The sequence below is a fragment of the Alligator mississippiensis genome, chromosome 2, assembly GCF_030867095.1.
Source record: "Alligator mississippiensis isolate rAllMis1 chromosome 2, rAllMis1, whole genome shotgun sequence".
Lineage (NCBI taxonomy): Eukaryota > Metazoa > Chordata > Crocodylia > Alligatoridae > Alligator > Alligator mississippiensis.
Window position 1 is genome coordinate 218,734,489 of NC_081825.1, and position 15,276 is coordinate 218,749,764.

The following is a 15,276-nucleotide window of genomic DNA, read 5'->3' on the forward strand; positions in this document are numbered from 1 at the left end:
ACAGGTTTGGGGATGTCCTCCTCAGCAGCTCAGAGGCTGAGAGAGATCTTGGAGTCATAGTTGACTCCAAGATGAACATGAGCCAGCAGTGCAATGAGGCCATTAACAAAGCCAATCGCACCTCATTATGTATTAGCAGATGCATGACCAATGGATCAAGGGAGGTGATGCTCCCACTCTATGCAGCACTAGTCAGGCCGCAGTTGGAGTACTGTGTCCAGTTTTGGGCGCCGCACTTCCACAGGGACACAGAGGATCTGGAAAAGGTTCAGAGGAGGGCCACCCGCATGATTAGTGGTCTCCATGAAAGACCCTATGAGGAGAGGTTGAGAGATCTGGATCTCTTCAGCCTATACAAAAGACGGCTGAGGGGTGACCTTGTGGCTGCCTATAAATTTATCAGGGCAGGACAGCAGGGAATTGGGGATGTGCTGGTTTCCAGAGCACCCCAGGGAATAATGAGGAATAATGGGTGCAAACTAGTGGAGAGTAGATTTAGGTTAGACATTAGGAAGAAATTTTTTACAATAAGGCTGGCCAGAGTCTGGAATGGGCTTCCAAGAGAGGTGGTGCTGTCACTTAACTTGGAGGTCTTCAGGAGGAGGCTTGACAATCACCTGGCTGGGATCATCTGACCTTGGTCCTCTTTCCTGCCAGGGGCAGGGGGTCGGACACGATGATCCATTGGGTCCCTTCCAACTCTATAATCTATGAATCTATGATGGATAGCACCATGGCTTTGTTGTGGGTAGGTCTTGTCTGACCAATCTCATTTTCTTCTATAACCAGGTGACACATCACCTGGACAAAGGAAAAGAGGTTGATCTCATATATATAGACTTTAAAAAAACCTTTGACTTGGTGTCCCATGATGTCCTCATGGCAAAATTTGGGAACTGCAGCCTTGACAACCTTACAGTCCAATGGCTGGGGAACTGGCTCCAAGGTCAGACTCCGAGAGTGGTAGTTGACGGAACCAAATCAACATGACACTCGGTGACTAGTGGTGTCCCCCAAGGCTCTGTTCTTGGACCTGTACTCTTTAATGCATTTATAAATGATCTGGACTCTGGTGTCAGAAGTGGACTGGCTAAGTTCGCTGACAACACCAAACTATGGAGAAGCGTGGTCACACTTGAGAATAGGCTGGTGATCCAGGCTGACCTCAGTAGGCTCACAAGGTGGGCGAATGAAAACCTGATGGCATTCAATATGGAGAAACGCAAGGTGCTCCACCTCAGAAGAAAAAACCCACATCACACTTATAGGCTCAGCAGTGCTATACTCCCTAGCACTGTGAGTGAAAGAGACTTGGGGGTCACAAATGACCACAAGAAGAACATGAGCCACTAATGCGATACCACAGCCGGCAAAGAAAACAAAACTCTGGCTTGCATCTACAGATGCATCTCAAGCAAGACTCCGGATGTCATCCTCCTGCTGTATTCGGCCTTGATGAGGCCACAGCTGGAGTACTGCATCCAATTCTGTGTTCCACAGTTTAGGAAGGACGTGGAGAAGCTTGAAACAGTCCAGAGGAGAGCCACACATATGATCAGAGGGCAAGAGAGCAGGCCTTATGAAGAGAGGCTGAGAGCTATGGGACTCTTCAGCCTGGAGAAGCGTAGTCTCAGGGGTGACTTGGTGGCAGCCTATAAGTACGTAAGGGGTGGGCATCAGAAACTGGGAGAACGTCTGTTCACCAGGCACCCCAAGGAAAGACAAAGTCCAATGGTCACAAATTCCTGGAAGACCGTTTTAGGCTGGACATAATGAAAAATGTCTTTACTTTCCTGGAATAGACTCCCCCCAGAGGTGGTGCAAGCACCTACTCTGGACACTTTCAAGAAACGTTTGGACACTTATCTTGCTGGGATCCTTTGACCCTAGATGACTTCCTACCCCCAGGGCAGGGGGCTGGACCTGATGATCTTGCGAGGTCCCTTCCAGCCCTAATGTCTATGAAATCTATGAAATCCACAGCTGAAAAGCATTGCTATTTTTGAGCAATCCCCTAACTAAGCTCCTTTGCCAGTGATCAGGCAGCCCCCGTCAGGGATGGAGGCGGTGTATGTGTATGTGATAAAGAGTGAGAGAGCAGTATGTATTATTACAGGCAGTAGGCCTGCCATCTGCTCTACAGAGAGGATCACTTAAGAACTCCCTCCTCACCAAAAAGGAGAAAGGCTGTTTCTATAAAGTTAAATTATCATTATTCCTGATGCACAACAAGGAAAGCAGAGAGATGCACTGTTTCTTATCTACTTTCTCCTGCACGTAGCACATGGATTTTAGGAGCAGATACTGTCAAAACAGTATTCTGTTGCTTCCTCACCTCAGAAGGCTGAAAGATGCAAGGCTAAAGCATTACACTGGTAAGGAAAATATACGTGGAGGACACACTTCTCAGGCTTGGTTCACTCTCTGTATGATGACTGTTTGTCCACACTGCTATATTATTATAGCATTGCATTGGACATTCAGGACTCCAGGCACAGGTTGATTATTGTAAGGTTGCTTTGTGACTGTGAAGTCCCACACACTTGTTGGTAATTATACATCCTAACAAAAAGTGAGACAGCAACAAAGTGTCTTAGCTGGAAGAGAGCCTAGGGAGCCCCAGGTATATCCAGGGAGGAAAGGTGCTCCCTGGAAGCAGCTGGCAAAGGAAGGAAACAATGGGGAAGAGATATTGCCAAGATGCTTTGATGTTTTGCTCTTAACAGATCCCAGAACAACTTCTGGAAGTGAAACACCTGCTTCCTGTGATAGTTGAGTTTTTCAAAAACTTGACATGGAATATTACTGGCAAGCCACCAAGCAAAAAATAGATGTGACAGAGAAAATCTACAGGAGAGGCAAGTATAAGTGGTATTCATGCCACAGACAAGTCTTGCAAACAGGGATCAGAGGATGGTCTGATATGCTCGGGAAGTAGTTTTAATATATCTCTACCTTGGGCAGGATGAGAGAAGAAGTCGCATCTTGACTTAAATGCACACAAGAAACACTGGTTGCAGCTCTGCAGATACGTCCCAGCCCCAAAGTGGATGTGTTTCACTGCAAGCTGAACTGATTAGTTAAGAAATAAACCAGAAAACTCCTTTCAGCTCCACACTAGGGATCTTGGAGCTCACATGCTGTTTGCCTAGAATGCCCAAAGCTTTGTACCCAAAGCCTGAGGGATGCCAAGAGTAAGCTGAGTCTTTCAGAGAAGTTTTAGTTTAATCCACTGTCCTCTTTTCTGGTTCTCTTACTAAATTGTGGGCTCTTTATTCAGGGAATAGGTAATTGTGGACCAAGAGCATGACTTGCTAGGAAGGAAGGAGCATGTTAGAAAGCGAAGCTCGAGGCCTGTGTGGAGATTGTATGTATGAACAAGGAAGGAATTTATTTTGGTGAATGTATTGACTGACTGAGGAGGGACAGTAACTTGTTAGTAGCTTGTTAGCAGGGTCAGTTTAGGCTGACACAAAAGAAGGATTTCTTGTATGGAGGGAGTAGGGAGTGGAGGCTTTTCCAATAAAGCATGAGGGGATCCTTGGGGAAAAAAACAGACTCTACTAGGGCAGTACTGGAAAGCAGGCAGCTGCTCTATCATACCAGTCCCAGCAAGAGCTAGACTCTCCTGTGAAACACCTAAAAGCAGTGAGAAAAATCATGCAACTGGGAGGATGGAACTGAAGGGAACCTATAGTCCAAGGGTGGGCCAACTAGGGTGGCCATCACAGAGGACATCCCAGTTTTCTGCTACTCTGTCCTCTCTCCTCTATTGATATGAAACCAGATGCTTTTATGTCCTCTGTTTTTCTCTTCAAGAGAAAAATGGTGCTAGCTATATCCCTTTCTTGTGTGCTATTGTCTATAGAAACTGGTGTGCCTTAACCATGCTAGCTCAGGGTGGTTAGGTTTGGAAAGACCTTTACCTTGAAAACCTTCACAAATCAAAAGCATTTTCCAGAGGCAAGGATGTTGTAATTTTCTGATTACTGACAAATCAGTTCACTTAGGATTTTACCATACATATAATTATTGGTAACACAGAAACCCCCTTGATTTTTATCACCACCTATAATGCAAAGGAGGAGAAGACTGCCAGGAGGATGCAAAACCCCTTGATATGAAATCGGATGCCTTTATTTTTCTCTTGAAAAATACGATATTTCGTACGATACAATAATATTGATACGGTTTCATATCAATAGAGGACAGAGGACAACTGCACTGTCCTCTATGATGGCCACCCTAAGGCTGACCCTCCTGATGTAAGGGTGGAAGGAAATCTCTGGAAGTGAGAAGGGAAGACTTCCCAGTTGCACAAAGTCATCTTAATTGATGTAGGGACTTCCCCAACTTCAGAAAAGGAGATGTCCTGATATGACTACCAGACCAAACAACCTAAACTGCTGCTTTGGGGTATTTGGTGGAAAAGTGGTGTGTGAAAGGGCAGGGTTGACTTCTTCCCAAGCATTGGGATCTTGGTAACAGCAAAAGCTGGTTGTTTGAGGTTTTTGTCTGGAATGTGTTGACGCTCCTGCCAGTTTTAGAAGACCCAGAAGTTCCTGGCTCAGCGTGTTGCTCAGGGTCATGCTAATCACCAAATCCGGGGTCAAGAAAGCATTTTTCTCCATAATCGGACTGGCATGGCTTGTGGGGTTTCCCCCCCTTCTTCTGTAGCATTGGACATGGTCCTTTCCTGAGGATCCTCTGAACACATACATAAATAATGTTCGTTGTCAGTCTCCGCATTGCCCCTGCTTTTACTGAGTCTTTTTAAGGGTGGTTTTGGTGTTTTTGATTTTGTTCCCTGTATATGTGGGTGAGGGCTTGATGGAGCAATTTTGGGGGGTTCCTTTGGTTAATGTATGCCTGAAAATGTAGGAAGCTGGACTTCATGATCCAGGATGCCTCACCTTTGTGCTCAAGCAAGTAAATAAACTGAGTCACCCGAGGAATGAGAGGTAAATTGTCCACTCGTGATTGAATGCACTCGTGGTGAGATGTTCAGCACAAAACTTTTGCACCAATGAAGTCTCACTTAGGCCTTGCTTAAGATGCTATGACGCAAGATGCTGTAAAAGTGTGGAACAATGGTGTTAGCAATATCACATAAAAATGCTGTTCAATGTATCGTTTCTCAAAAAAATCTGCCTTTCTGCAAAAGGCTGAGTCTCAAAGAAAACCCAGTGAATAGTGAACCCAGGGGAACAACTCCCTGCCTTAATGGAATCTCTGGACCCGCACACCGTTGTGTTGGAATATGCCTCGGGGAGAAGAGGAATTTGTCCTGTTTGTAGTCCCTTCTGTGTTCCTTCCACTCTGCTTGACTCTGCTGCACAGATGTCCTGGCCTTGGTCTACATTGCCCTTCTGATTTTAATTATGGCTTCTAAGTGCTTGTGCCTAGCACCTCCTTGCACAGACTGTGAATCGGCAACGTGGCCCCTTCTCCCACATTGTTTAGATTGGAGATGTAGTGGTGGGCCTCTTGCTCAGAGGAAATAATGATGTCAGCATAACAGACCCAATTCCTACTTCTGCATCCTGTGCTGGGAAGTTGCAACACAGCCACTGCAGGAATTCAAGATGGGGGGGCAAGGATTGGCGTGGGGAAACCCAGCAGCAAGTATGTGCAACAGGCTCCTGCATTATCTAGGACTTCAAAATAGGACTTAAGAAGAATTTGATCTTCCATGGGCCTTTTACTAGCAATCTGTACAGTGGCTGATCTTGACACACAAAAATCAACATTGCCTGATTTCAAAGGATGTTAAAGTGCTTCCCATATTTCCAACATTCAGTGCATTTGCCCTTGCCCTCAGTTCCCAAGGGGTTAATTAGGATTTTATCCTTCTCCAACTGCTTTCTGCTGAATGGTATCTGTACATTGGTTAGTTATTGTGGAGTTATTCAGCATATCTGGCTTCTTACACTGATTTGCTTTTTGTCTGTGACAATTTAGCCGTATGTGCTGAATCAGGGAATTGCAAATGCTAGAGCTGGAAAAGGCAGACAAATCACTCTGTCCATCTCCATCCTGCTGCAGGCCTCTCATAGTGTCCTGTCCAGTCTAATTTAAACCATCTCAAACAAGAGGGGACAGTTACTCTTCTCTAGACAGACTATTTTGCAACCTCTCATTTATTATCATTCATGAATAGCAACAAAGGCTTGTTATTCATGAATGCAAGGGATGTATGGAAGCCTTCAAAATTTGTAATGCATTTTTTTTTATACAAAGAAGGGTGGAAATTTACCTTTAGGATATTTGAATGATTGTGCAAGATGATATACATGTAGGGGTTTTTTGGAGGGGTGCCTATGAACTCTGCCCTGGAAATACTGGTTTGTAGGTGATAGGTTGCTGGTGCACCTCTAGATTATTATGCCTTATGATTTGTTATTGCTCAGATGTCTTGTAAGAGCCATAGAAGCACACAATAAAACAGACAGCCTTGAACAAGATGCAGCTCATGTTAGGGTATGTTCAATTTTGGATTTTTTTTTTTTACTTTCAAAGAAGGAAGGGAACAGAAAATTAGGAGTGAGAAACATTTTGTTGAGTGAGAGGTATTTTGAGTGAATACCTGTTCCCTTTGTTTCACTGCAAAGACTGGGATGCAATGTGCTGCCCAGTGTAGCAGGCATAGGTAACTATTGTGTCCCAGTTCAACCCCGTAAATGCTTTTTGTTGTGGGTATATTTATTAATTAGCAGTCATGCTGGTGCCAAACTGACCCTCTAGAGATGGAAGTCCTCTGTGTATGCAAACAGTAGGACCAGCAGGGCTGAGGTGCATTTGCAATGCATTTATGGGTCAACAAAGCCCACTGAGCAGCACAGGACAATTTGGTAGACTTTGGACCAGACTTTCTGTATAGGAGAAGCTTGTACTATTTCTGTTCTGGTAATGAACATAAGACTTTAAACTCAGGCCTGTCTAACTGGCAGCATTCAGCAACCTGAGTGCCTATTTTTGTGATAAAAATACAACATTTACTAGGAACCATTGGCTAATGTTGTAACCTCTTACCAGAAACTTGCATCTATCACAGGCCAGGTTCAAATTGTCACCATGCTTACCAGGGCATCCCTCCTTGATGACCTCACTTCCTTATTTCAGTAGTTATAGTTCTGTTTCATGAAGCTGTCACTATTTGCGATAAGGGTTCATTGTCTATTGAGGCGAGTGCATCCTGAAGTTTTGGAAGGGTTAACGACAAGACAACTTCAGTGTAAGAATTTCAGAAGCTCCAAACGTATCCACCCAGGAAAGACCAAAGCCTAGGCCCCTGTTTTGTGGCTCAGTGAGCAACGTAAAAGATAAAAAGGGTGTTTTATCTCCGTTGAAAAGATTAATGTCAAGCGGGAGGATTAGTTCTCTGCAGCGCTGGAGATTAAGTTTGGATTTTGCAAAGTTTCCCATTATCAGCTTCCCCTTAGACAATCCCCACAGGCCTTCATAACCCTCCTCTGCCAACTTTGGAGTTCAGTGAGTATCTTTTTTTCAGCCATTAGTTCCTCTTTCTGAAGCTCTACATTAAAACAATCATCACATCATAGGTCTGTGCATCGTCTTGGGCTTTTGTTTGCTCTGCCATGCTTCCAGTTTCCTTTCACACGCACAGACGCCACCCCCACCACCTGCCTATCCCAGATGCCTAAATATAGATAAAATCTTTATTCCAGAAGGGAAATTGTTTCTTTTCTTAGAATGAGGAAAATACCAAGACAAAGATGACATGTGTCCTGCAGAATCAAGTACATGAAAGAAAACTGAATCATGTTGCCTTCTCAAGCTGTGATTCTGCTAGTTTTCGACTTCTTAGAATGCTGTGGGAGTGTGACCTGGAGCCTATTCTGGCTGATGTATCAGCCAAACAGTTAATGTACTTCCAAATGTAGGAGGACTCTGTGCTATCAATTAGACTTCTGCATGATACTCCTTGATAACTTTTGGAGATCTGCTGGCTAGCTATTGCTAGAGTTGGGCAACATTTTGTGGCCAAAACATCAAAGATGGAAAATAAAACCAAACCCAAAGTTGGCAACACTGAAACATGGTGTAAAGTGCCTCTGCTTTGCCAAACTGCCCATGGTTGAGGGAAATCACAGAAGTTGAAATAAAATGCTTGAAAGAAAGCATTTCAATGGGGTTCAAAATTACTCTTAAACTCTACATTGTTTTCAGTTTTCATTTAGAAGCTGTAGCTGCCCAGATCCAAATCAAAACCCTGTTGTTCTGGTTTAACAAAGTTGTTTTATTCTAGGTCAAATGAAATGTTTTTTCTCGATTTCTGGCAGAGTGCAGAGAAGAGCCACGTGCATGATCAGAGGTCAGGAAAACAGACCTTATGACGAGAGGCTGAAAGCTATGGGGCTCTTTAGCCTGGAAAAGTGCAGGCTCAGGGGTGATCTGATAGCCACCTATACGTTTATAAGGGGTGTTCACCAGGATCTGGGGGAATGTTTGTTCACCAGAGCGCCCCATGGGATGACGAGGTCAAACGTTTATAAACTCCTCCAAGACCATTTCAGGCTGGACATAAGGAAGAACTTCTTTACTGTCTGAGCCCCCAAGGTCTAGAACAGCCTGCCATTGGAGGTGGTTCAAGCACCTACTTTGAATGCCTTCAAGAGAAATTTGGATGTTTATTTTGCTGGGATCCTATGACCCCAACTGACTTCCTGCCCCTGGGGCAGGGGGCTGGACTCGATGATCTTCTGAGGTCCCTTCCAACCCTAATGTCTATGAAATCTATGAAATTTCCAGTGCACTCAGTTATTAACAGTTTTAATTACCCAGCAATAATTGGCTTTGTGCCATCAGTGCCCCTCAGAGATGATCCAATACACATGACAGAGGGTGTACTGGAGCCCTGCCATGTTGGTAAGACTCCAAGTTGTCATCAACTCTGAACCTTGAATGGGAGGAAGGGTGGGAGGGGGTGAAAAAATCTTCCCTGTTGCTGGCTCCTGGAAGAGCAGATGCTTTCAACAAGCCATAGGTGCATGCCAGATGCAAAACTGAGACAGCAAGGGAACACTGAGAGATTTCGAATTCAAATTGTGTGCAGCAACCCAATGCTGTCATTAGACAGGTGCTACTGACTTGGAGAGGACGTAGACCAAGATATTTGCTGTAGAACCTGTGATCTGTTGCATTAAGCTTATTTCCCATGAGTCTTTTGTCTTTGAGAGATCAATGTCATCCTCCATCTCAGGAAAGCCCCTTTCAAAAGGGTTGGTACCCTCATCTTCTTGCTAGGGCAGAACACCCATTCAGTTCAAGGCAGTGAGGTTCTAATTCTTGTGAAGGAGAGACACAATACACTTGTCCTGATACCATAGGTTTTAGCCTAAAAGATTACACTCTTTTTACCTCATCCAGCATCTGAAGTCTCAATGAGAATGGCCAGTGACTCCCTAATGTGCCAGGCCAACTGCACAATGTTGCGGTGAGGCTGGAGGTACAATTTCTCGTAGACTTTAGCGAGGAGCAGCTGGCAGCATAAAACATGATTATCTCTCTAACTGCATTATTAGTGATTATCACACTCTTCCTACATTCAACTGCAGTACTCAATTACCTCCTATGGCACTTGATTTCTTCCTCTTTATTTGAAATGCCTTCCCATTTAATTTCATAGGGAGGAGGCCCTGAATAGGAGTCCTTCCTGTTGACAAGAGCTAGTGTGGGAGAAGAAAGAATCTCATTCACGGCTTTCAAATGTAATTACAAATATTTAACTAGTTAAGCTGAATCTTAGGTGTGCCTCAAATGTGCTTTACAGGTGGGGAAACCTAAATGCTGGAGTTCAGTAACTGTCTAATGTCATACAGTGAAGTAGTGGCAAAGCCAGAGATAAAAGAACCCAAATCAGTGGCATACAGATGGTCCGCCACTCTAAAAAAATAAAAGATCTGACACCTCTTTTAATTTAAAAAATACTGTATATCTTTCCATGCACACTCAGGGCAGTGTTTCCTTTCTTCTTTTTTATTGTAAATTGAAAGCACCAGACTATAAAGAAGTACTTGATTACTTAATGTGCCTGGCCATCTGTGACTCTTCTGCATACTGTTCACAAAATAACACCAGTTTATATGTAGTGTGAACTGTCTGTCTTTAGTGTGAAGAAAAGAGAATGAAATAAAACGGCCATTAGTCTTCCCTCTCCCACTTCCCTTTTCCACCTTCTTTTGGGGATTTTCCCCATGACACCTTCATCACCTGACAAGTAGGAAAGTGGATTTGTGTTATCCTTTTGTTGGATAATGGAAGCTTTAATGTGCTGTTTCTTAATTTTTTTCCAATTACAATTCTGACATCATTTTGCCACTGTTAGGCTGAGGCCAATTAATTGGGAATGTTCTTTCCTGTATTTCTTTCACTTCCCCCTCTTCCATTACAATGATTTACATTCTTCATTTCAGTATTTGTGGTCTACATGACCCCTGATGCCAGTAACCTGAACTGGAACTTTACTGAGGCTGTACTGTTTACATTCTAGTATATCTAGGGACTATGCCACTGACCTTGCAATAAAGCACTGAAATTTGAGAGCAGTGAAAAATGTGTTTCAAGTTTTAATAATCAAGAACATATTGAAGTGAAGGTCCCTTTTTATGATATCTTATAAAATACTGGGAAAAGGTCTCATTCATTTTTCCTTAGCTTTATTTTTTATAGATTACTTAAAGGGATGCTGTTGGGGTAAATATATATGTGAGAAATTATTATGGAAATGACCTTTATGATATTAAAAACCAAGGAAAACTTGCAAATTTAAATATTTTCCCCTGTGGCTTCACAGTGAACCACAATGAAGTACAAAATTTACATTGCATTAGTGGCTCACACTCTTTAGGTTCTTGCACTGTGCTATAAGAACGGATTGGTAATCCAGTTACAAACAGGTTAAAAGAAAGAGCCCATGTTGGATATAATAGTGTCCTATAACTGAGCTAATGCCCTTTTAACCTGATTAGGGGGCCTGCCTAGATAAGAGTACCTTGTTACCTGGGTTTCCCACACTAGCTGGACAATTAGGTCAGTAACACTCCATCCCTTAAGCAGGGCCAACTGAGCCTGAGTCTGGTGATTGGTTCCAGGGCTGCTCTTAAGGAGCTGTTGCAGCACCAGGCCCCTGCTGTGCAACAAACTGGTCTCAATTTGTGTGTAGCTCTCGCCCACGTGACCACTGGCAATGCATAGGAGAGTGGCGGTGTACCCCCTGCAAAAAGGCAAGGGCAGTTGCCACTTGCCGCCACCCCTTGCTGCTGACACTGCTGGCACTGTCTGCGTGTGGTCCGCGATCACCGTTGGCCACTGCTGCCATCCCCCATACCCCTCCCCCCCGCCATCAGCACCACAGCTGCCTGTAGGAGCTCCTGATTGCCACCGCCATGCTCTCGCCACTGACAGTGCCACCGCCACCTGCAGGAGCTTGCCGTGACCCCCCAGCCTCCGAGGGCATGCGACATTCAAGCACATGACTTCCCTGGTGTCTGTTCCTGCATTCCTGCCCATGTGCCCAGTCCCTGCACTTTGGAACCCATTTGACCTGGCCTTTCCTGGTGGAGCCTGATGCTTCCAGCTGTGCCACAGGAGCTGTATTGGCCCAACCATTGAGGGCACGGGGATTTCCTCATCTATGTGCCTACTTTTCCAGGAAACTGATCCCTTCTAAGTGTAATTATAATATTATGAACTAGGAATTTCTAGCCATCAAGGAAGCTTTTGAAGAATGACAGCACCATTTAGAAGGGGTTTAGTTCCCGGTGCAGGTACTAATTGATCATAAAAATCTGGAATGCTTGCAGGCTGCCTGAAATCTCAACCAGACACCAATCCAATGGTTCTCCATTCTTTACCAGGTTTAGTTTTACCATCACCTATCAGCCCAGGACCATGAACAGTAAGGCAGCTGCCCTGTCCTGGAAAGATGAATATTCAGAACCCCTTCCTGCAACTCATTTCACAGTCCTGAGTCCAAGGAATTTTATCAGGGCCATAGTAAACAAGGACCTGATGGCAGATCTGTTTCATGATTCTCAGGATCCTTTCAAATCTGACAGGACTCAGAAGGGGCTGAATCATCCCCCACATCAAATTTCCAGTTTTGTGATGGCCTGCTCTGGTACAAGGGATGCCTGTACATCCTAGAGAGAGAACTACAAGTTAAAACCTTATGGCTGTGCCATGGTGCCTCTCTTGTGGAGCACTTTAGACTTGCCAAAACCACCGGTCTAGTCCTCCAAAGCTTCTGGTGGCTCCAACTTCAGTAGAGTGGGCTTCCTACGTTGCTTCCTGTGAGGTGTGTACTAGCACCACGACACCACCCATGAGGCCACAGGGCCTCCTCCAGCCACTACCAACACCAGACCAACCTTGGCGCACAGTATCTAATTTTATCACAAACCTAACCTTGACCCTTGGTCACTCAAGCATTCTGATGGTAGTGGATCTTCTAACTAAGATGGCAAATTTTGTTCCCTGCCTTTAGAGCTCTACAGCTCCTGAGACTTCACAGCTGTTCGCTAACCATGTTTTCCAGCCTCATGGCCTCCCCACGAGCATCATTTTGGACTGAGAACCTCAATTTATATCTCATTCAACTCCTAAAGCTATTAGACATCTAGCCACTTACCTCATCTGCCCAACATCCACAAACTGATGGAAAAACAGAATGGGTCAGTCAAATACTCAAACAGTATCTCTGGTGCTTTCTAAATTACCACCAAGACAATTGGGTCTCCCTACTGCCCCTTGCATATTTTGCATACAAATATGCTGAACATGCTTCCACTACTCAGTATCCTTTTTTCTCAAATTATGGTTTCCACCCCTATTTTCATCTCCTACCTCACTGCCCACCCCAGCCCTCTCACACACCAGCCACCAGGTCCAAAGGGAATTAAAGAGCAACTGGAAGCCACCAAAGAGGTCTACAATAAATTTGTGGATAGAGGTCATCAAGAATCGCCAGTCTTCTCGATGGGAAATAGCAGGTAGATAACCAGAGCTTATCTGAGGTCCACATGGCCATCCACCAAGCTTGATTACTGGTAGCTGGTACCCCGTCACTGCACAGATTAACCCAGTTACCTGCAAGTTAAGGATCCCTAGGACAATGAAAATACATCTGGTTTTTCATATCTTATTACTAAAACCTCATAAGCAAAACCCCTTTCCAACCTGCACACCCACTCCTACACCTTCCATGCAGGTCCAGGGACAGGAAGAGTTCTTGCTCCATCACATCTTGGATTCCAGGAGGATCAGGGGAAATGTCACTTGCTGGTAGACTGGGAGAGGTATGGTCCAGAGGAATGATCCAGGGAACCAGTGATGTTCATGTGCCAGAACTAATCAAGAGTGTTTCATTAGGCTCATCTAAACAAACCTGACCCTACTGTGTCTGGAAGCTGCCCTTGAGGAGGGGTGGATAACTGTAAGGTCTCTGTGCTTCAGCTAGACAACTAGGTCAACAACATTTAACTCCTTAAGCAGGGCCAGATGAACCTGAACCTGCTGATTGGTTCCAAGGTTGCTCTTAAGAAGCTATTGCAGGACCTGGCCCCTGCTATGCAACAAACTGGTCTCAGTCTGTGCGTAGCTCTCATCCATGTGACTTTCCTGATGCCTATTTCTGCCTACGTACCCAGTCCCTGAACTTTGGAACTTCAGTTTGACATGGTCTTGTTTCCTGGCATCCAGTTCTGGTAACCCCTTGGCTTGGTATGCGAACCTCAATTTGATCTCAGTTCATATCCTGACATCCACTTCTGGTAACCCCCTGGATCAGTACGTGAACTGTAGTTTGACCTTGGCTCGCTTCCTAACCTCCATTCCCAGTAAACCCTCTACCTCAGTGTGTGAACCTTCATTGGATATTGGCTTGCCTTCTGACTATGGATGCTGGTAACAAAGCCCAGTTCTAATCAAATCACTAGGCTTAACTCCTCCATGGACCCTGACACTTACAATATGGCCATGGGATGAACAAATAAGACCGGTCAGTTTTATTCTCCAGTGCAAAAGCATGTGGCTGGCTGTTCTGCTCTAGCTACCTGATACTGCAGGGCGAGGTAGTTGATGTTACGTAGCTTGGCCAGCATTATTTGTGTAACAAAAAGTTTCTTCTATAGAAAGAATTTTCTTCATTCTGACACTCCTGTCCTCAGTAGAAAATAATTTCTCCAAGCTATCAAGCCTGCTTTGTGGAAGGAGGACTGGAGGTTTTGGTACATGCATTGTCTTCCCTATTCAGAACAGATTCAGCAAAGACCAAATGCACCCTCCATGATGCCCTCTCTGCAGACCGCTGTTTTTTCCCCTAAGGAGGAGAGGAGGTTGAGGGAAGTCCTCCAAGAGGACCATAAATTCAGGGAAGCAAAGGAGAACTTTACCAGATGCAAGATAAGAACAGGCTGTGGTGACAGGTGAAGGTGGCAAAGGCTAATCTACAAATAAAGCTTGACGAACGTGCATAACCTTTAACAAAATGTACAATATGACAGACTTTTAAAAAGGACAAATATGGGGACTTTTATGATCCTTTACTCTGAACTGCTTCCTGCCATAGGGAAGATAGTTTCATCCAACTGGTAAGGGCCTGTGCTTTGGGAGACAGAGAGATCTGTGCTCTCTGTTTTCTCTTGGCATGCCATTCTGAATGGCTAGAAACTTTTAAATGTTTGGAAAGTCTATGGGAAGATACACCCTTTAGCAAAATCAAAAACATCTCTACTATAACCTTGTGAGCCCTCTGTTGTTTACTGGGAAAAGCTAATAGGAAATACAAAGAAACAAGAGCATTAAGATGAAAAGAAAATAATTATATTGGATGTGATATCAAATCAAGGGCAATATTTTCTCTCTCTGCTGGAGGCACTTGCATTTGATAGGAAAGTAGTGGTATAAGAAGTTATTGTTCTCCTAGAATAGCTGAAGCAAATGTAAAAATCTCAGTCTGGTATTAAAAGTGACTGTAGAAAGCTGAGTAAGGCTATCTTGATCAATATCACTGTTTTCTCATGTATAACTCTATTTATTTCAGTCTACATAAAAGAATCCAGAATTTCTGCTCAAGGGCAAGGCATGTCAGACATATATCTGTGCATCAAGCTAAAGTGTACGCAAAATACATTTTAGGGCCATTGTTACAGGGTTATTTTGGGCAGCTCCTGGAGCTCTTAACACCTGGATTATTTGCACACCAACTCCTTAAACTAGTTTTAAACACTCAGTTATGTGGCTCAAAGTTACGCC